Source organism: Emydura macquarii, unplaced genomic scaffold (assembly GCF_026122565.2).
Source record: "Emydura macquarii macquarii isolate MOO-44397 ecotype Brisbane River unplaced genomic scaffold, CSIRO-AGI_Emac_v2 contig_2805, whole genome shotgun sequence".
In the NCBI taxonomy this organism is placed as follows: Eukaryota; Metazoa; Chordata; order Testudines; family Chelidae; genus Emydura; species Emydura macquarii.
The window spans coordinates 2,765,935-2,788,817 of record NW_027132942.1 but is presented as its reverse complement, the minus strand read 5'-3'; the positions used below and the strand labels follow the sequence as shown (position 1 = coordinate 2,788,817).

The window sequence follows — 22,883 nt, the reverse complement described above, 5'->3', positions numbered from 1 at the left end:
ATTGGTCAAAAATAGATTGAACGTAAGGGTGCACGTTAATATTGTCTTCGTATTTCTCTCACTGGGAGAGTGCTGTGCGTTGTTTTTTGGGGCCGTGCTATGTCGGTGCGGGGGGGGAGATACATATCTGCTGCAGTGCAAAGCTGCCTCGGGCTGCTCCTGTCATCCGGCGGAGATGGCTTCAAGCCTCCGACAGACCCCGGTCTCGCTGGCTCTGTGAGCTGTTTGGAAAAGGAAAAGCGCTTCCGTGGGCGGTTCCCTGCAAAGAGCCTGGCCTTGCATTCAGAGCTGTGAATGATGCGGGTCTAGCTGCACCTTTACCCATAAAACGGGTGTTCTCTACCTGACGCTCTGCCTGTGCGGGCCCTGAACGCTCTGCGCTCTTCAGGCTGTGCTGTGCATGGATCCGCTTGTTTAGTGTTGAAAAAAAATATACATTTGTTGGTTTTAAAAAAAACAAACAAACCCAAACAAACGCAGAAGAAGAACGGGAAAAGTAACAGGCGATGCAATGCAAGCTTTTAAACATAACTGAAGGGGGTGGGACTGAGCAACGGGAAAAGGAGCAAACCCTTTGTCCACATGAGTGTGGGAACACAGTCTGTTGTGTCTACGCCTACATCAGCTCTCACAGGTCAGTGCATGTGAAACTGTGGTTTTCCTCGCTGGTCCCTGGCATGGTGTGGCAGGGGAATGATGTGGCCCATCATGCCTGGTGGTGCAGGAAGATGTTATCATGGAGCTCTTCAAGAATCCCCAAGGGTGGGGAGCCTGTAGGCCAACCAAGGGCTGCAGCATTTGGGTTTGCTGCCACAGAAGACCCATTATCTCCCTCTCCTTTTCCTGTGTGGACTCCTGGTCCTTTATCCTGTCTGCTTCTCCAGGCTGTTTGCTATGTCAGCCCTCCAGCCTGCTCCAGGCCCTTTGTTTCCAGTCCAGTGTAGACCTGGCTTGCAGGATCTCGCTCAAAGTGTCCTCTCTAGCCCTCTTCTTTCTCCTCCTCCTCCTTCTCAGGGTCAGGTGGTGAAGGGGGAATCTCTCAAGGTCACAACAGCAGCACCAGTGGATGAGGAAAACGGACAGATGTATCACTGGATTTGCAGTCACAGTGGAAAGGAAAAGATACATTTCAGAACTCCCTTCCCTTATTTCCATAAAAACTTTGAATTAGACATGCTGATTGGCACTTTAGTTTCAGAGTGCCTCTGCACAGCCCCACTCCAGCCCCAGCCATGGGGAGAATGAAATAAAGGGCTGGGGGGGGGAGGGGGGAGAATTTTGGTTGCATAAGCAATAAAATGTTGGTCCCTATTCCGTGGTCTGGGTGGAAGGCGATGGCAGTTTGGCATAATTTCCCACAGGCGGTGGTGTTTTAGCTGACACCTCACCTCAGTACCAAAGGCATATGATCAAATACGTTAAGTGCCATACCTGTTACGATATGCAGTCTTCAATCTGTCTCCTTCCCAGTTCCTCACTAGATTATAAACCCCATGGAGGTCCAACTTCGTAAAGACCTCAGCAGAGCGGTTTTTCAAACAGATCATTAACAAGCAGTAAGAGGTACTGATTTCATATTGTAATCTTGATCGTGTTGTCTGGGTGGTGTAATGCCTCGGCGATCTTTCAGTATGTCAAAAATGACATCTTTAGGGACATGCTCAAGCAATTCACCATCATTTACATGGATGACAGCTTCATTTTATCCAAAAGTCAAGACCTTCACCATCATCACGGGCAGACTGTCGTGGGAAGACTCTGCTAAAACCATTTCTATGTGACGCTCAAGAAATGTGAGTTTGATAAGGCACCATAGACTTCTTGGGATATATCATCCCATCTGAGGGACTCACTGTGGGCCGTGTAAGGTGGCGGCAATATCCGGCTAGGCTGCACCCCAGGATGTAGGCAGGGTGCAGCGATTCTTCGGGTTCATCAATTTCTACAGGCAATTCATTAACGGATTTTCTAGCCTGGTTACACCCATAATGGCATGCCTGCAAAAGTGCATTATGGGGGCCCAGTTTGCCTGGTCCACTGAGGCTCGGTCAGCCTTATATGAGCTGAAGAGGGTATTCACCTCAGCAACCATCCTGATTCACCCCGATTCTAGGCAACCATTTATGATCGAGGCAACAACCTCAAACTTTGCCTCAGGTACAGTACTATCTCAGCACATGGGCCCCTGCCACTAACTCCACCCCTGTGCCTTTGATTCTCAGAAGCTAATCCCCAGGGGAAAAAATTATGATATTTGGGACCAAGGAGCTACTGGCTATCAAGGCAGCTTTTGATGAGTGGTGCCACCTTCTGGAAGGAGCCTGATTCCTGGTCCAAGTCCTGATGGACCATAAGAACTTGTAATACCCATGGACTGCTAGATGCCTTATCCAATGCCATATCCACTGGTCCCTCTTTTTCACTCACTTTGACTTCACTCAGTTTTTCCCCAGGTACCCCCTACTCTGCCACAGACTTTCTGGGTGATTTCAGGCAAATCACTCAGTCTCTCTGTGCCTCAGTTCTCCCACCCAGGAAATGGGGCTGATGGCAAACATGGGGGCTTCAGTGTGTCCCCAGCCTACTAGACAAACCAGCGGGGTTTTCAATGTCCCATCCTAATTCATAGCCCTCAGAGCACTGGGCTGGGACATGCTTGACCCTTGGGCAGCTCTGGGAGGTGAGGCAGAGCAAGGGGTGGCTGCCCCTTTTGTAAGTCAGGCACCAGTCCCAGAAATTCACCCCTTCCTCCCATACATTTTTAAGGCAGTCAAGAGGCCTCTGAGGCCAGTGCTCTTCAACAGAAATGGCCCCTGCAGAGGGCAGATGGCAGAGAAGCCCGGCACTGACTGGCCCCTCTGGATGAGTGCCTGCTCCGGTTCTTCATTTCAGCTCTCCGGTGTCTCTGTCTTTGTCCAGAGGCTTTTTTGGCTGCAACACCGCCACTTTGTGGAGCCAGCACTAAGCCGAGACAGCCCAAGGACCTCTCTGATGGTACTGCTCTCTTTAAAGCTGTCTAGTTTCCTTGTTTTGTTTGGGTGTAATTCTTTATCATTCTGTTCTCCTTAGCTTTTTGAGCTTTTTGATAAGGCTGCCTTTTTGCCTGGGGAGCGCTTCTGCAGGATGCAGGCTGGCTGTAAGCTCCTTCGCTGATGCGACTTCAGCTTTTTCAGTCTGTTTTCTCTCTTAGGATACGCCTGCGGTATGGAGAGTAGGCCGGCACAGTGGCGTTAACTATGCTGGGGCTTAGGTCTGTGTAGCTGTGTTGCCCAGGAGTGTCTTTTTCACACCCAGTGCTTAATTTGTAATGAAAGAGGTGCCAACATTCAAGCAATTTTTTTTTTTTTTACAATTCATAACTAATGCAGGAAGCCCAGAGGTGGGCTCAGCCCTGGAAGCTCTGGCATAAATTAAGCACTGTTAATGATCTGTTCAGCATGCACCAAGCCCTCAAGACTGATCTACAAGGGGAACATAAGTGGGTACACTCCATCAGTCTGGGGTGTGACAGGAAGAATTTTCTGTGGACCTAGCTTCTTCCTTTCAGGGAGGTGGACTGCTTATGCTGATGGGAGAAACATTCTCTAACAAGGGTGCACCTCCCTTTGGGGAGAACATGTTCGTTAAAAAATCAGAGCTAGTTTAGCTGGTTTTTTTGTGACAATGTTAACTTTGTATTGCTTGTTTTAAGTAGATCCTTATAGCAGAGTTGTTCTGTAATCTTTAGGGTTTTCGTTCATTTATGAGGAAATCTTGCTATTACTTTGTTGAAATAACGTGAGCGTCTTTGTGTTACTGCTTTCCAGATTGAGGGTCTGTTGGGCAGATGATCCTTTTTTTTTTTTTGGTAATACTGAAGCTCACATGTGTATAAATAACTGCGTGGGTTATATAGATTTGGTTTTATTCTTCTCCCCAACCAGGATATATTCCATATCTTTTGGTTTGTAAAATCAAGTGAAGATACTTGGTGTGGTACTGCACCCAGCACAAAGGGGTCCCAATCCTGATTTTGTTTTCAGACCTATTGTAATGTAAATTCTAAATACAGTAATTGTACGGCCAGCCCTCGCCATTAGAAAATCATGAGTCAGACCCCAAAAATCATGAGATTCACTTAAAATAATGAGGATTTTTTAACATGAAATGTGAGTTCTCTTTATTTCCTTTCCAGTTTCTGAGCCTGTGAGGTACTTTCAGGTCACATTTTCACCATTTCCTCTGCAGCCAGGCAAGCTAGAAACCTACCTTTCTAGTTCAGCTAGAATCCCAGGTGCCCAGGGCTGGCAGAAAGTGGGAGTCCTGGATGCCTGGGGCTGGCTGTGCATTCTATATTTAGATTTTACCAGCTAAGTATCAAGTGTGAACTCCTCAGGCACAATAACAACCTTCATATGGAGTCACAGACAGTCCCCTTGGGCACTCCAGTCTATCCTGCCACCCAGGAGAGCCTGCCTTTGCCATAGATAGTCCCTGACATAAAAAACCACAACAATATTCAGATCACTCCTCTTCCAATGGACCGGTCACTTACCCAGGTCAGGTGCACCTCAGATCTCAAACCGAAGACAAGGCTTGTAGACAATCCTATAAATAAACTACCTGAATATTTATTAAGTAGGAAAAGAAATAAGAAATGTATTTACCAGGTGAAAGCAGGTAAACATTCATACAAATCAGTTACAGGCTGAGGTTTCAAAAGGTGATCGAAGCTGCTGTAATAGAGTGATAGAGGCTTGCTTCAGTGTTAGCTGACATATTACACTTAGCAGTGCTGCCGTTTCATTAACCCATATTGCCTTCAGAAATGGTGGGTTAATGCCATCTGGTCCTGGAGACTTATTACTGTTTAATTCATTCATTCATTCTCAAACCTCTTATCTTGACACATTAATGTGGGAAATTACATCAGAGTTGTAACCCATAAAGGATAGCTCTGATGTGGGGATCTCTGTGCCATCCTCTGCAGTGAAGCCTGATGCAAAGAATTCATTCAGCTTTTCTGCAATAGCCTTATCTTCCTGGCATGCTTCTTTGTCAGTGGCCTCACCTCCTTTTTGGCAGGCTGCCTGCTTCTGGTGTACTTTAAAGAAGACTTATTCATAGGTTTTGTGTCTTTACCACGTCAGAGGCTGGTATATTACCACGTCAGAGGCGCAATACACAACTTGTTTGTAACAGTGTATAAAGGAGAGTCTCAAAGGGAGTGTCTTTGTCAGGCCAAGTGAGGAAAGGAAAGTCCCGCCGTTTACTGAGCCAGGACTATTGTCAGGGGCATACTTGTATTATGTGTACTGGTAGCACATATAAGACACTTTTTACCGTGCTCATTTGACAATAAACCTGGCCTTGTGTCTTCATTGCTGAAAGGGATCTGTGGTCTTATTGGACAATCCAGTCGTGGTTTGGTGTCTCGGTTATATGCACAGAGCTGGGACGGCATACATACTGGGAGAACACACACACAGCCGACAACTGACAACACATACTTCTCCCACCCCCACTCAACAACCCTCAAGGTTCATTCCTGGGCTCCTTATCAGTAATTACTTCGCTCTCCCGCAGCTCTTCCCTTATCCCGACTCCCCCAAGTCTTTGCACTGCTTTGACAGGTACGGGAAATATATTTCTAGATCATAGTTTAAATGAATTATTACCCACAGTTCTTTATTAACTTGCCTAGTGTTACCTCACAGACTGGGATCTGCTATTAGTGTGCTCAGGAATTGACACGACTCTCGTTCGATAATGACAGAAAGGCTTTAATTACTATACTTATAAACATATAAAATGAGCCCCCAAACCAAAAGTCCAGTATATTTTAGCTGCAAAAGCAATTATCCTCACCAATGCAGGCAAGAGGCGGTGATGGTTTCTTAGAAGCTTCCCCTGAGAGCCTGGATCCGTGGTCTCAGAAGGCAGCTGGGCAAGATGGTAGTTCTTCAGTTTCTTGTCAAGAGTGATTCCTCTTCTCTTGAAGCTTGCCTGCTTGCTTATTTCCATTGCTTCTCTTTTATATTCTTCAATCCAATGTTTTTCAAAGCATTTTGCTAATTTACATGAGTAATCACAGGAATTCCAGAAAACAATACAAGAGGGAGAGACCCATGTGCTTTAATTAGTGAAAAGGTGCTAGCCACCTAGATTTGTTCTTTAGCTTCAGTGTTCCACCCTTCAAACAAAGGGGTATTGGGGTTGTTGTGATTAAATTGAGCAACACCTGGGATGGTATCCAGCCATTAGCTTTGATCACAAGGTATTTTGAGAGGTCTGGAGCAGTGGAGGTCTAGCACGCCCTGCATTTAACACATTGCTGTTTACTGCATAGATGAGTTACTCCCAGAGGATAAATTCATTAGGGAAAATGGTCCAGACAGAGAGGCAATTACCTTAATGAAATAACAGACATACTTTTCGAATAGAAAGACAGCATGGGTGTGTTGCAATGAGAAACAATCACTTCTTTTCAAAAGGGACTCCAGCCACCATTTCACATATTCTGCAATATGCACTTATTAATTTGGTAGTTTAATTTTATAAGTAGGCCCATCTTAGCTGAAATTTCACAGTCTACACTAGTAAGGAATCTATTTGTCGCAAAAACATGTCCTGAATCTTTTGTGTTGCCAGTATTGTTACAGACATAATTGCTACCAAGTATTTAGCAATAAATTACCAAAATAATTTAAATGGGCGTGATTATATTGTGTTATTTTGACAAATAAAATATGCCGACTTTAAAAATATTGTTGTGCACAGAATTTGTAATTTTTGGTGCAGAAATCCTCCAGGAGTAACATGTATCTGTAGCTTCCCTTCGGAGCAGTGGCAGCCCTATGCCGATGGGGGCGGAGAAGGAAAGGAGGGGGCCATGGCCCAGGGGCTGGCCTGCGCATGGTGCCAGCTGGGCCCTCCTTTGAGGAGCCAGTCCCCGCAGTTGCATGCGGACAGGGGCCACTGGGCTTTCACATCCCTGGGGGCCATGCCGACCCCAGCGCAGGCCTGCCAGCGGCCGAGGACACCTGCTGTGGGGGGAGCAAGCATCTTTCCAGCCCCTTTTCCCCTGCGCTGGGCACAACCACACCAGGGAGCCGCGGGAGCACCAGCTGTACAGGGACCAGGCAGCCAACCAAGTGCAGGGCTCCAGGGGCAGAGCCGGTCAGGACTCTCCTCCCCGCAGCCAGGCGGCTCGGGGACATCTGCTCCCGTCACTCCACACGCCCTGCTGCACCCACAATGGGGGGGGGGAAGGGGGCGAGCAGGAAACGGGCCCGCAGCCCCCCCACGGGGCGCTGTCACTCCGCTGGGGTAGGGGAGCGCAAAGGCAGGTATTGGCCCCCAGCGCCAGAGACCCATGGTACGCCACTGCCGGGGAGGAGCTTTATGCCTTTGGGCGGTGAAGCGCTGCATTTACACAGAGCAGGCAGCCGGGTGGCACACCGGATCGCACCCTGAGGCCGGGTTGCAGGAGCGGGGCGGAGGCCGCGGAGCTCGGCAGGCGGGCGGGCTAACGAGCTGCGCGGGGTCTGCAGGCCGGGGGCGGGGGGGGGGGGCAGGGCCCGGGAGCGGCAGGGCTGCGGAGAAGCCGCCCGCTCTCTGCTGCCCCAGGCGGGCGGCGCTGAGTGCAGGGGGCGGGTTGCAGGCTCCGTGCAATGGCCGGGCCCAGCTCGCTCCGGGCGGCTCAGCGGCCCTTGCCCCGGCCCCGCCCGCGCGCCAAGGGGAGCGAGCAGCGCCCAGCCCGGAGCCGGGAGGGAGGCGGAGCCGCGCGCCAGGGGCTGCAGCCGCAGCTCGGAGGCGGGGCCTCCCTCGCGCTGAGTCGCCGGCAGGGAAGTCTCATTTGCATACCAATGATGCACTGCGCGCAGGACGCGCCCCTCCCCCCCCCGCCCGCTGGGCTGGGTTCGGTCCGGGTCCCGGGTGCCACTGCTCGGAATCGCGGTTCTGTCGGGCCGGTGCAATGGGCGGAGGGAGCGGGGGGTGCCGCTGCCCAGCCGCCGGCGGGGTCACCGTGTGTTACTGAGGGGATGCTGCTGCCCGGGAAGGGCCTCCGTGGAGTGTGTGTCATACTCTGGTTTTTCTTCAGATCGTATAAATCTTTCGCCTTTTACTAAAGATTTCCGTGGAGAGAAACATTTACGGGTTTGTACCCAATTTTTTGAAGCTTCACTCCGGTGAAGCGACTCTACTTCGTGATAAAAAAAAGATTCTTTTGAAAACAATTAAAAAACAAGTTGAGAGTTTCGTTGTGTTTTGTAGTCTTCATCTGATTTCCGCATTCGTTAATAATCTATAAAATATGCCTTACAGTCGGGAAACCTTTGTTTATTTAACTCGGTATATATCCTTTTTTTAATCATTATGTTTAACACAATTTCTAAATATGATACATTAGTTTTTTAGAATGTTGGGGGTTTTTTTCTTTATGAAATTAATATAGTTGGTGGGTGGGAGGAAATCAATTTTTAATCTGAATTATATTTCAGAGCTCCATATGTTAAGATTTTGTTTTAATTTGGGTGTAGTTTCAGTATTAATGCTGTTTTCTTGAGTGTTACATTGGTAATACCGTTTCCCTAAGTAAAAAACTATATTGTTACAGTGTTAATACTTTTCCTATTAATACTATTTACTAAATTTCTGTAATCCCAATAAAGGTGGCTTGTTGCCTTGTCCCCTAGAAAAAGATCCTGTGATATTTGCTATTTGGGTGATATTAAAAATGCAAGGGGAGAACAGGAGGCCTGCCCTAAGGTGTTCTCAGGTCACATTTTCAACATTTCCTCTACAACCAGGCAAGCTAGAAACTTACCTTTCTAGTAGAGCCAAAGCCCTGAATGCCCAGGTCTGGCACACAGTGGGGTGGGGAGACAAGAGAAGACCCAAGTGCCCAGCGCAGGCAGACAGAGGGAGCTTGCAGCACCCACCCACTCTCATCCCTGGGGGCTCTGGCTCTTGCTGTCAGCACTGGGGTGCATGGACAGCCGGACCCCAGGTGGCTGTGGCCCCCAGCATCACCCTGGTACTGCCGGTGTCCAGTAATATGTTCTAAATAACTGGCAATTGCCCCAGTCATGAAATACCAGAAGAAATAAGCAGCAGTGCCAACGAGAAGCGAAGATTGGGGGTTCATCTCTAGTGGGTTGTATTTATCAGCCTACTTACAATCCCCAGTGACCGAGGGACACTGGACACTCATTGGTGCATTTCCGCTCTGCAGCTTGCCCCCAGTATAACTTCCCACGAGTATTTCCACGCTGGGCGATTGCCAGGGATTTCCCAGCACCACCCCTGGGCCCAGGGCCCGGAAACTGACCGTCACTGCGGGGAGGGCTCGTGCGGCTGCAAGCCTCGTGGTGCCGAAGAGGCGGGGCTGACAAGGGGAGGACGCGGGGTGGGGCAGGCCGGCTGCGGTAAGGCTCGGACGGAGTGATGGAGTGGCGGAGCAGCGTGAGCGTGTATGCAGATCTGTGTGCGAGCAGAGCCTTGTGGGTGTGGGGACAGGCTGTGATCAGAGCCCCGATTTGCAGTACGGGGCTCGGTGGCGAGACGTTCCTGGGCGGAGACGAGTTGTAACAGTGATCGTAGGCGAATCGTTTTCGTTTTTTATTTCTACTTCAACGGGTCTGTAGATCAATCCCGGGTCAAGCAATGTTTGTGTACAAGACGCTACTGGGAACGAGATGTTGCTTCTCTGCGACCTCGGGTCGAGTGAAGTTGCTTGTTCACGAAACGGAACGGGGAACGTTGCTCATGAAAGGGAATGGGGAACGTTGCTCGTTGCTTGTTCACGAAACAGAACGGGGAACCAGACGTTGCTCGTTGCTTGTTCACGAAACGGAACGGGGAACCAGACGTTGCTCGTTGCTTGTTCACGAAATGGAACGGGGAACGAGACGTTGCTCGTCTACAACTTCAGGGCAAGCAATGTTGTTTGTCTACGATATATTACCGGCTCTTCCTCTTTTACTTGCGATCCAACAGGTTAATGATTATCTAAGCTCCTCCTCTGTTAGCAGGTTTGCTCACAAGGTAAAGGATATAAATAGGCTTGTCGGTAGCAGTGCATTCTGCAGAGCAGAACCTGTCAGGTAAACGACGTTTCTTATCCATAAACAGCGCCGAGACTTGGAGAAAAGCGATGTTGCTTGTCTACAACACATTACTGGAAACGAGATGTTGCTTGTGTACAAGACGCTACGGGGAACGAGACGTTGCTTATCTACAACTCGGGGCAAGCTATGTTGCTTTCTACAAGACGCTACGGGGAACGAGATGTTGCTTGTCTATGACCGCGGGGCAAGTGAAGTTGATTGTCTACAAGGCACCATTGGGAACGAGAGGTTGCTTGTCTACAACCTCGGGGCATGCGATGTTTTTTTTTCTACAAGACACTACGGCGAACGATATGTTGCTTGTCTACAACCTCGGGGCAAGTGACGTTGCTTGCTTACAAGAAATTATTGGGAACGAGATGTTGCTTGTCTACAACCTCGGGGCAAGTGACATTGCTTGCTTACAAGAAATTATCGGGAACCAGATGTTGCTTGTCTACAGCCTCGAGGCAAGTGAACTTGCTCGTCTACAACACATTACCGGGAACGAGACATTGCTTGTGTACAACCTCGGGGTAAGCAATGTTGCCTGTCTACAAGACACTACGGGGAACGAGATGTTGCTTATCTACAACCTCGGGGCAAGCGATGTTGCTCGACTACAACACATTACCGGGAACGAGACGTTGCTTTTCTACAACCCCGGGGAAAATTATGTTGCTCGTCTACAACACATTACCGGGAACGAGACGTTGCTTGTGTACAACCTCGGAGCAAGCCATGTTGCCTGCCTACAAGACGCTACGGGGAACGAGATGTTGCTTGTCTACAACCTTGGGGCAAGCAATGTTGCCTGTCTACAAGACACTACGGGGAACGAGATGTTGCTTATCTACAACCTTGGGGCAAGCGATGTTGCTCGTCTACAACACATTACCGGGAACGAGACGTTGCTTTTCTACAACCCCGGGGAAAATTATGTTGCTCGTCTACAACACATTACCGGGAACGAGACATTGCTTATCTACAACCTTGGGGCAAGCGATGTTGCTCGTCTACAACACATTACCGGGAACGAGACGTTGCTTGTGTACAAACTCAGGGCAAGCCATGTTGCCTGTCTACAAGACGCTACGGGGAACGAGATGTTGCTTGTCTACAACCTCGGGGCAAGCAATGTTGCCTGTGTACAAGACACTACGGGGAACGAGATGTTGCTTATCTACAACCTTGGGGCAAGCGATGTTGCTCGTCTACAACACATTACCGGGAACGAGACGTTGCTTGTGTACAACCTCGGGGCAAGCAATGTTGCTTTCTACAAGACACTGAGGGGAACGAGATGTTGCTTGTCTACAACCTCGGGGCAAGCGATGTTGTTTTTTTTTAAACATTATCTTTAATAAAAATTCTAAATCTGATACATTTGCCGTTCAGAATGTTGGGTTTTTTTCTTTATGAGATTAATATAGTTGGTGTGTGGGAGGAAATCAATTTTTAATCTGAATTATATTTCAGAGCTCCATATGTTAAGATTTTATTTTAATTTGGGTGTAGTTTCAGTTTTCTTGAGTGTTACATTGGTAATACCGTTTCCCTAAGTAAAAAACTATATTCAGGTTGTTACAGTGTTAATACTTTTCCTATTAATACTATTTACTAAGTTTCTGTAATCCCAATAAAGGTGGCTTGTTGCCTTGTCCCCTAGAAAAAGATCCTGTGATATTTGCTATTTGGGTGATATTAAAAATGCAAGGGGAGAACAGTAGGCCTGCCCTAAGGTGCACTCAGGTCACATTTTCAACATTTCCTCTACAACCAGGCAAGCTAGAAACTTACCTTTCTAGTAGAGCCAAAGCCCTGAATGCCCAGGTCTGGCACACAGTGGGGTGGGGAGACAAGAGAAGACCCAAGTGCCCAGCGCAGGCAGACAGAGGGAGCTTGCAGCACCCACCCACTCTCATCCCTGGGGGGCTCTGGCTCTTGCTGTCAGCACTGGGGTGCATGGACAGCCGGACCCCAGGTGGCTGTGGCCCCCAGCATCACCCTGGTACTGCCGGTGTCCAGTAATATGTTCTAAATAACTGGCAATTGCCCCAGTCATGAAATACCAGAAGAAATAAGCAGCAGTGCCAACGAGAAGCGAAGATTGGGGGTTCATCTCTAGTGGGTTGTATTTATCAGCCTACTTACAATCCCCAGTGACCGAGGGACACTGGACACTCATTGGTGCATTTCCGCTCTGCAGCTTGCCCCCAGTATAACTTCCCACGAGTATTTCCACGCTGGGCGATTGCCAGGGATTTCCCAGCACCACCCCTGGGCCCAGGGCCCCGAAACCGACCGTCACTGCGGGGAGGGCTCGTGCGGCTGCAAGCCTCGCGGCGCCGAAGAGGCGGGGCTGACAAGGGGAGGACGCGGGACGGGGCAGGCCGGCTGTGGGAAGGCTCGGACGGAGTGACGGAGTGGCGGAGCAGCGTGAGCGTGTATGCAGATCTGTGTGCGAGCAGAGCCTTGTGGGTGTGGGGACAGGCTGTGATCAGAGCCCCGATTTGCAGTACGGGGCTCGGTGGCGAGACGTTCCTGGGCGGAGACGAGTTGTAACAGTGATCGTAGGCGAATCGTTTTCGTTTTTTATTTCTACTTCAACGGGTCTGTAGATCAATCCCGGGTCAAGCAATGTTTGTGTACAAGATGCTACTGGGAACGAGATGTTGCTTCTCTGCGACCTCGGGTCGAGTGAAGTTGCTTGTTCACGAAACGGAACGGGGAACGTTGCTCATGAAAGGGAATGGGGAACGTTGCTCGTTGCTTGTTCACGAAACAGAACGGGGAACCAGACGTTGCTCGTTGCTTGTTCACGAAACGGAACGGGGAACCAGACGTTGCTCGTTGCTTGTTCACGAAATGGAACGGGGAACGAGACGTTGCTCGTCTACAACTTCAGGGCAAGCAATGTTGTTTGTCTACGATATATTACCGGCTCTTCCTCTTTTACTTGCGATCCAACAGGTTAATGATTATCTAAGCTCCTCCTCTGTTAGCAGGTTTGCTCACAAGGTAAAGGATATAAATAGGCTTGTCGGTAGCAGTGCATTCTGCAGAGCAGAACCTGTCAGGTAAACGACGTTTCTTATCCATAAACAGCGCCGAGACTTGGAGAAAAGCGATGTTGCTTGTCTACAACACATTACTGGAAACGAGATGTTGCTTGTGTACAAGACACTACGGGGAACGAGACGTTGCTTATCTACAACCTTGGGGCAAGCGATGTTGCTCGACTACAACACATTACCGGGAACGAGACGTTGCTTTTCTAGAACCCCGGGGAAAATTATGTTGCTCGACTACAACACATTACCGGGAACGAGACGTTGCTTGTGTACAACCTCGGGGTAAGCAATGTTGCCTGTCTACAAGACACTACTGGGAACGAGATGTTGCTTATCTACAACCTCGGGGCAAACGATGTTCCCTGTCTAGAAGACACTACGTGGAATGAGATGTTGCTTATCTACAACCTTGGGGCAAGCGATGTTGCTCGTCTACAACACATTACCGGGAAGGAGACGTTGCTTGTGTACAACCTCGGGGCAAACCATGTTGCCTGTCTACAAGACGCTACGGGAAACGAGATGTTGCTTATCCACAACCTTGGGGCAAGCGATGTTGCTCGACTACAACACATTACCGGGAACGAGACGTTGCTTTTCTACAACCCCGGGGAAAATTATGTTGCACGTCTACAACACATTACCGAGAACGAGACGTTGCTTGTCTACAACCTCGGGGCAAGCCATGTTGCCTGCCTACAAGACGCTACGGGGAACGAGATGTTGCTTGTCTACAACCTACAGAGGCGGGGTTGACAAGGGGAGGACGCGGGGCGGGGCAGGCCGGTTGCAGGAAGGCTCGGACGGAGGGGCGGAGCCACGTGAGCATGTATGCAGATCTGTGTGCGAGCAGAGCCTTGTGGTTGTGGGGACAGGCTGCGATCAGAGCCCCGATTTGCAGTACGGGGCTCGGTGGCGAGACGTTCCTGGGCCGAGACTAGTTGTAACAGGGATCGTAGGCGACGCTGGCAATGGGGTGGAAGGTGGGAGGTGGGATCCGGGCCGCACCGTGTTCTTGAAGTGCGTGGCGAGCGAAGTGGGAGGGCGGTCGGAAATTTAGATTTTATATTCGTCTTTTGTTTGTCGTCCAAAAAGTTAATTATTTATGTTTTTTTTTCCTGTTAGTGTGACTTATCGAGAGGTGAAGTATAGAAGTTTGTTTGTAAGTAAAAGTGAGTAGCTGAACTAGTCAGAAAAATGATGTTTTTTATCAATGAACTCTGTCGAGACTTAGAGAAAAGCAATGTTGCTGGTTTTCCACTGGTAGCGAGATGTTGTTTGTTTGCTACCGCGGGTCAAGCGGTGTTGTTTGTCTATAAACTCTTACCGGGTATTCGTCTTTTATTTGTAATTTAGCAGGTTAATGATTAGTAAAGCTCCTTCTCTTTCAGCGGGTTTGCTCTCAAGGTAAAGGATGTAAATAGGCTTGTAGGTAGCAGCGCGTTCTGCAGAGCAGAATCTGTCAGGAAACTGACGTTTCTTATCCATAAACTCTGCTGAGACTTGGAGAAAAGTGATGTTGCTTGTCTACTACTGGGAACGAGATGTTGCTTGTCTACGACCTCGGAGCAAGTGAAGTTGATTGTTCACAAGACACTACTGGGAATGAGATGTTGCTTGTGTACAATCTCGGGGCAAGCGATGTTGCTTGTCTACAAGACACTACGGGGAACGAGATGTTGCTTGTCTGCAGCCTCAGGGCAGTGATGTTGCTTGTTTACAAGACATTACCGGCAATGAGATGTTGCTTGTCTACAACCTTGGGGCAAGCGATGTTGCTTGTCTACAAGACACTATGGGAAACAAGATGTTGCTTGTCTACAACCTCGGCTGAGATTATGGGGCAAGCGATGTTACTTGTCTACAATCTGCAACAATGTCAGTTGCTTGTCTTCAAGACTTTATGGAAAAACAAGATGTTGCTTGTCTACAATCTTGGCTGAGATTATGGGGCATGTGATGTTGATTGTCTATAATCTGCAACAATCTCATTTTGTACACATCGGCGGAAACACTCTATGTAAAACTTTAGTCCGTTGTTTCGACTATCAGGAGGAGTCCATGCAGAATTCTTCTTGTAGAGCTGGTAGGAAGGTATCTGTGGATTAGTGTGTTGTTCATTGTTGTGTTGGAAATATTCCTGGAGTCAAAGACAGCAAAAGTAGAAGTCCAGGTCACCGCAGAACTGTGTCATGTGTGTGGAGGTGGTGGGGCAGAAAGAGAGTCCCCGAGACAAGACAGACGCTTTTGCTGGGTTAAGTGTATAGCTGGATAGATTTACAATATTGTTGGATGAGACAAGGGTATCACAGTTGTGGTCCCTTGTGGCATGTAGGAGCTTAGATAGTTTAGAGTCCTTTTTCTTCTGCAGAGAAGCAAAGTGACTGTTGTAAATGGCCCATCTTGTTTTTGTAAAGATCAGCCACGTGGAAGTTTCTGTGGAAGTTTGGCTTTTCATGAGATTATCCAGCGCTGAGAGTTCTTTCTTGATCTCCTGTATGCTGTACAGAATGCTGATCAGGTGGTTCCGTAGGTTTTCTGAGAGTGTGTGACACAATCTCTCACCATAGTCTTTATAACATGTCGATCGTAAGGGATTTTTTCACTTTTAGTCCATTTGATATGATGTCTGTACGTTTGCACTTGGAGAGGAAGATGACGTCTGTCTCTATCTGTGCGAGTTTTTTCATGAAGTTGGTAGATTTCCATTTCATACGGCTAAATTCAGTGCCTTTCATGGTGAAAAGTTCCTGAGGGGTAGCCGTGTTAGTCTGTATACAGCAAAAACAACGAGCATCCTGTAGCACTTTGAAGACTAACAAATTCCTGCGGGCATAAGCTTTCGTCAGATGCATGAACCAGAAATCACAAATATGAGGTATATATACATCCAAGAGTAAGAAACATAACAATGGGCCACGCAATGGCTGACGTGTTCTGGGGAGTCTACAATAGGGTGATCATCTTCTCAGTCTGAGCTGACATCCCCAAAGCAGAAAAAAGAGGAAGATCTGTAGAAGAAAGGAGTTCTTTTGAAGCAGAAGCTGCACAATTCATCTTCAGACCAGTCGTCTGTCAGTTCAGTCTTTTAGTTGGTGTAGTTTCTGCCTCTGCTGTTAAACTGATAAGAACAGATTTAAGTTATGGAGCTAATATGCTCCCCTCCACGCCCCTCCCCCATTATCCTAGTATCCAAGCATCTTCCTAATCTTCAGTGTAGTTCTCCCATCCTCCCCAAGACTTGTGCAAGGTAGGCAAGCGCCATCAGCCCCATGACACTAAACCAGCAACGATTAAACAACCAACGTGCTAAGGGTATGCCTTCACTGATGGCTGCAATATGGCGGCCCCATCAGATCGATTTATCCAGACGGATCGAGCAGAAGTGAAGACCCACTCAATCGATCCGGAAGTCGATTTAATAAAGCCACCTCCACAAAAAGCGTAGCGCAGCATCGACGGGTACGCATTTCCCGCTGGCGCAGGCGTAGTGGAGATGGGTGCGCAGAACAGACTTTAGGAAGTCGACGTAAGTTATGCAAGCTGCTCTATGAAGCTGCATAATTCCCATCAACTGCTGGCGAATTTGCCAGTGAGTATAGACCAGGCCTAAGTGACCTTTAAGCTCAACCTTTAAGAATGTATTAGGGAAGGATTGAAATAGTAAACAGGGCCATTTCTTATAGATAGCTAACAGTCACATTAGAGAGACCTGAGTGTCTGAAACGCAAGTTTGTATTGTCCAAGAATTAGAAGCAAATACAAATTGTATGTTTCTGTGTTTACCTATATTTGTTAGAAGCTTCACAATGTGATCTCTGCTACCTGACCAACTGGGATCTGATATTAGTGCATTCAGGAATTGTGTGACACAACACTCGTTCAATAATGACAGAAAGGCTTTAATTACTACACTTACAAAGTGCATGCCCAAACCAAAAGTCCAGAATATAGTAGCTGTAAATGCAATTTTCCTCACCAATGCAGGCAAGAGGCGGTGGTTTCAATTCTTGACAGCTTCTCTGAGAACTTGGGTCTGTCGTCTCAGAAAAAAGCTGGGCGAGATGACAGTTCTGTGTGTGGAATGATTTCTCAATCTTGAAGTGCACTTGCTGCTAGGATTGCTTCCCTCTTTATACTCTTCAGTTTAGTGTTTTCCAAGCATTTTTGGTAACTACATGAGAGAACAAAGGAAATCCAAACACAAACAACAGGGGAAAGACCTACGTGTTTGTGCTCAGTTCAGATGGTGTTAGCCAGACGGATTTTGTTTAATCAACATTCCAGCACTTGTTTGTCACAAAGTTCCATCCTTTCCTAACAAAAGGGGGTTGGAGTTTGCTGAGATGAAAACTGAATAATACCTGAGTGGTACCCATCAAAAGACAGAATCAAAAGGTATCCTTGAAAAATATGGAGCCACTGAGGTACAGGTGAGTTAATTACAGAAGATAATTTCATTAGAGAGGCTGATCAGTCCAGGGGGGCCATTAATCACAGGAAATATGATTGAAATATGATGAAATACCGGGCATGCTTAACGAAGAAAACAGCACGTGTGTGATGCAATAAGAAGCAATCACTTCTTTTCAAAAGGGATTCCAGCCACCGCCATTCTTTTGCAATATGCTTCTTACTTTTTGGGTTCCGGGATGCCTGTCCATGGCTAAAAGCCCCTCCCCCAGCCTAAGGGGAAGAGCTACTGAGCCCAGGACTCAACTGATTACGAATGAAATGAAATGAAAAAAACAGGAACAGGCGTGAAGGTCAAAGAGCTACATGGAAGGAACCTGAAGGGGAATATGCTTCTTATTAGTAATATTTGGTAGCTTAATTTTATAAGTAGGCCCAGCCCCATTTGAATTTCATGGTCTACATCTCATTAACTGGTAGATGATAAACTTCTCTTCCTGTCTCTTCCTATGTTCTATTGATTCAGAGATCAAATGGGAATATTAACAGTTAGATGAAACTTCTATGTAATAAATTCATAGTCTATATTTCTCCTTAAAGTTTGTAGTAAACTGTCTATGAACTGCTGGAATGGTTACCTGCCTTATGCTAATCAATGCAACTAATCCCTGTGTGTATATAGGAAATAGGAATTGACTTCAAAGCCACAATGTATATTCTCTATTTTTGGTCTAAGGGATATCTGTCATGACCTGCTGTCAAGAGGTTATCTGTAGTCTGCCAGAGAGCTATGAAAGAACTTTGGGTCCTGACCCTTTTTTCATTTCAAATCCGCTTGAACCTTATATGGGGAGGTTTTGGGTCACAAGACTGAGATCCTCAGCTCCAATCTGGATGACCCTGCTATTTCTCATGGAAGAATTTATGTAGACTCTGCACATGGACGCCTATTGGATTATGACCTATGGAACTGATTCGTAAAGAACTTTTTGCAACTCAGTAACTCACCATCTCTACTATGAAACTGACCTAAGAACTTTATTTGTATGTAACTATAATCGCTCTTTCTTTTCTTTTTAATAAATCTTAGTTTAATTAATAAGAATTGGCTGTAAACATGGATTTGGGTAAAGTCTGAAATATTAATTGACCTGATGAGTAATATGTCTGATCTCTTGGGATAAGTAGAACTTTGTATATGGTGAACAAGATTTTAATCCTCACCCTATTTGACTTGGCTGTCTGGATGGGAGACGAGGGCTGGACTGGTTAAGGGAAAGTGTATTTTTGGGCTTCTTGGTAACCAGTAAGATATGATAAGAACTGTTCTGTTGCTGCCTTTATAAATCTAATTATTAGAGCAAGCCTCTAGCTTGGGTGACTGTTTGCCCCTTTCTATGTATTTTGTCCTGATTTAGCGTTCTCAGGAAAGTCCCTATCTAGACATCCTGATTACAGCTGTTAGGGCTTTTCTTGTCAGGCCCCTTTTTCTCAGTTCTCAGATCTGTTCACAGACAGAAAGCAACAGGCCACAGCCTATGAGTGGTGCGTGAACTGCCTGTTCAGGAAGGCTACCCCGCAACCACCCCTCTTCTGCCAAAAGCTCTGCCCCTCACCCCCACCAAACCCTGCCCAGGCCCCTGTGGAGGCGAGAGGAGCCCCTTCCCAGCTGGCCTGAGTCCCAGGCCCCTCCCCCAGGCAGCCAACCTGGCTGGCCCCAGCCCCAGGGTGTCAGGCCAGGCCAGGCGAAGCAGCCCAATCCCCGGCGCACTGGCTCCAGGCCTACCTGGCTCGAGCCCTGGCCCGCCCATCCTAGCATGGGTCCACCTGAGCCCCGGAGCCCCGGCCTGGGCCAGGCAGCCCCAGCTTCGAAGCGTTAAGCCGAGTGCCGCTTCAGGGCAGGGGAGAGGCTGGTGAGCGCAGCAGCAACTGGTGCAGGGCCCTGGGCTGTGTGGGCCCAGGGGACACAGCAGGAGGAGACAGGGCCTCCCATGCCGGAGTCCAAAGTGCAGGCAATGCTATGTTTATTGGGGCTAAACAAGCAGGCATAAAACCACGGCCCTTCACACCAATAGGGCTTCTTTTCCCATAACTAGCTTTATACGTTGGTAGAGTGTCCTTCCCCCCCAACCAAAGCTCTGTACATCTGTAGCCCAAGATCCAGTGTGCTTCAACAGCAGCAGTGGGAACTACAAGTCGTGGACTACAAACTATGGCACGTTGGGAGAACTTCCTGGCAGGAGCCAGGAAACACCCTCGGCCCTCCCAGCAGAAAGTGTCAGCACTCTCTGAAGCTGGTGGGAGCGTGTAGCAGGCAAGCAGAGAGAAGGTCAATGGACTGTAATCCTGTTCTATGATTCCTTGCAGAATAAAGCCAAAAGGGGCTTAAAGAACTCAGTCCAGTAGAGCCCTGTCTGGCTTCACCCTGAGTGGCTGCAGAGCATTATTCCTGTGGGACTCTGCACAGACAGTGGACCAAAAACTTCTCCAGCACAGGATTGAGACTGCCTCGTTTCCATAGCACAGATGTGCTCTGAGAGATGAAACGCTATGGTGCCCCGGTGCCGGCAGCAAGCCTGCATCCCAGAGAAGTGCTCTCCAGACACCAGTTAGGCCATTGGTTCTCAAACTGGGGGTTGCAAGCCCTGACCCCGGCCAGGCGCAGGACTGTGAGCCTCCCTGTTTCCTCGTGGCAAAGGAACATGGGGGAAGAGATGAGCAGTGACACACAGACACTGTTTACTCCCCCCCAACATTCCTTTGTGCGCCCACGGAGATCGAGGGTGAGCAAGCGAGAAGCAACGCCAGGGCTTCCTTCATCCAGGTCACTTTCCGCACCTGGGCTGTGCTGTGAAGCATCAGGAGCTGCGGCTCTCTGCCCTCCCCTTACACAGCCCACATGGGGAAAGTGACCTGGATGCAGGGAGCCCTGACATTGCTCCTCAGTCCCCCCAGAGCCACCTAGGTGTGCATGGAAGAGCAGCTTTCAAGGTAGAAGCGAGCAGCACCTAGCATGCAGGGCAGGTCTGTTTCCAAAGACAGGTGAAGGAGCAGGGGAATGCAGGGGCTAGGGGCAAAGCAGGAGTGGGGATTTCACAGGAGCCAGGGGCAAGTGCCCACTGGGCAAGGAGGGTCACACTCAAAGGCTTAAACGAGAGTCCAGTAGCACCTTAAAGACTAACGAATTTCTCTTGCTGCATGAAAGAGATCACTAATGCAAAACGTCTGAACCCATCCTCTCACCAGCGAGATGAGAACAGAGTGCAGATACAGTGCGGAGAAAAGAACTGCAGACAGGAAAAAAAACAGCTACACAGACAAAAAGATCACTACACATAAAAATATCAAATATACCTCTGTAAGTGTCTCAAATTAAAAACACTGTAATGTACCAGCTTCAAAAAACACTACGTCGCTGGGTTTTCAATAGTAGGAGCCCACGGTGGTGTGCAAACGGCAAGAACGACAAAAGTTACCCTACAAACACAAACTACTGATTATTCTTTTCTTTAACCATAAAAATCAGGGGAGAGCGCGAACGCAGTCCCCCACTACCACAAATTATGCAGTCGAGTTTCCCGCATTTGGGGAAATCGCAGGGGTCAGCACACCCGCAGTGCAATGGATGAGCCTCGCCCTGGGAAAACCACCTTCGTGATCATGGTGTCTCCCCTGCCAGGTAAGTATGAGATACAGCTCGCCGACCGCCCCCCGCCCTCGCTCGCCTCCAACTCAAAACACACGGTGCCGCCCGGATCGGACCTCCCACCATCTCCGCCGCGCCTGTGCCGCCTTCCTCACGCTGCTCTGACTCGGTCCGACCCGAGGCCTTCTCGCCACCGAGCCCCAGATGGCAAATCGGGGCTCTGATCGCAGCCTCTTTTCACTCCCACAATGCTCTGCTCGAGCACAGATCTGCATACGTGCTCACGCGGCTCCGCCCCTCCGGCCAGGGCCTTCCTGCAGCCGGCCTGCCCCGCCCCGCGCCCTCCGTTTGCCGGCCCCCCCTCTTCAGCGGCGCGAGCCCTGCAGGCTCACGAGCCCTCCCAAGTGTCGCTCGGTCCCTCCCGGGGCCCTGCTGGGCCGCTCTCCCCGAGCCGGGCGGGCGGACGCTGCAGCGCAGAGCAGGGAGCGGCTCTCCGGGCTGCCTCTGTCACCCAGCGGAGGCGGGGCCCGTCGGTCGGGAGGCACCAAGGAGGCTTCAAGTCTCCGACAGCCCCCAGCCCGGCAGCCCCAGGCGAGGAGGACCAAAAGGACCTGGGGAAGCAGGAGGGAGCCGGCAGGAAGGGGGGGGACCCGTCTGTCCCGAAGACAAAGCATCAGCCCCCAGCCCCCTGCTCTGCCACAGACTTCCTGGGTGACTGGGGGCAAGTCACTCAGTCTCTCTGTGCCTCAGTTTCCCTGTCTGGGAAAGAAGTCTGTCGCAAGGGCTGCTGGTACAAACTTTAGATTTGTGTAAGCATTACAGCCGGTGTATAGAATTTTGGGCCTGCTTGAAAGCGGAGGTGTTTTGGGACACACGTGTAGACAAAGAACAGAACACAGACACTGTGTTACCCTGACCTACCCACAACCAGATGGGTTTTCTATGAGTGGAGGTAAGGGATGTCATTAAAACCCTTCGAGATGTAGTGGGGGATTGATCCTCTTCAAGACAGATGCCATAGCCAGGTCAAGCAACCGGTTGGGCGGAGCAAGGGCGTAAAGGGAGGTGTGAGAAAGAAACACTAAAGGCCATAAAAATGACCCTGGCCAAAATATAACTTCCCTCCGTACCCCTCCCATGGGGTATAAAAGAGGTGGTCCAAAACCCCCAGACTCAAGACCCTCCAAAATGGAATATGGGCATACATTGGAAGGGGTGGTACCAGGGGAGCACTCTAGGTATAAAGAAGAAAGAGGGGAGAGGGAGCTCTATGGCTGTGTAGCCTCTCCTGTCTGCTAGCCCAACACGAGGGCGTTCAAGACAGGGAAAGTCTGCCTTGTGACTTTTTACGCAGCTTTGGGAAACAGGGCCTGAGGCTCCTGTGTGTGCTCTGTGTTGTGTGTCAGTGTGTATTCACCTCAGACCAGATCCACCCACCAGGAACAAGGCTTTATTCTGCAAGGAAACATAGAACAGGATTATAGTCCATTGGCCTTCTCTCTGCTTGCCTGCCACATGCTCCCAGCCTCAGTCAGTGTTGAAACTTTCTGTTTAGGGAGCAGAGGGTACTTTGTATAACGCAACCCCCTGACAAACTGCCACAATAACTGAACCCCGAAACCAACAATCCAGTGTTGTCCTTTTGCCTCATTTAAACTC

The 22,883-nt window shown here is 49.0% G+C and overlaps 1 protein-coding gene and 2 non-coding genes across 3 annotated transcripts in view; 2 read left to right on the top strand and 1 right to left on the bottom strand.

Moving 5' to 3' along the window:
* The window catches only part of LOC137166149 (small ribosomal subunit protein eS8), a 125,117-nt gene that overhangs the window by 66,167 nt on the left and 36,067 nt on the right, over nucleotides 1-22,883 (top strand). The gene's annotated exons all lie outside the window — the stretch shown is intronic.
* Nucleotides 8,064-8,179, top strand: LOC137166225 (U5 spliceosomal RNA). The gene has a single exon (XR_010923592.1). It is a non-coding gene; the product is annotated as a U5 spliceosomal RNA (small nuclear RNA).
* Nucleotides 21,102-21,265, bottom strand: LOC137166238 (U1 spliceosomal RNA). Its single transcript, XR_010923604.1, has one exon. It is a non-coding gene; the product is annotated as a U1 spliceosomal RNA (small nuclear RNA).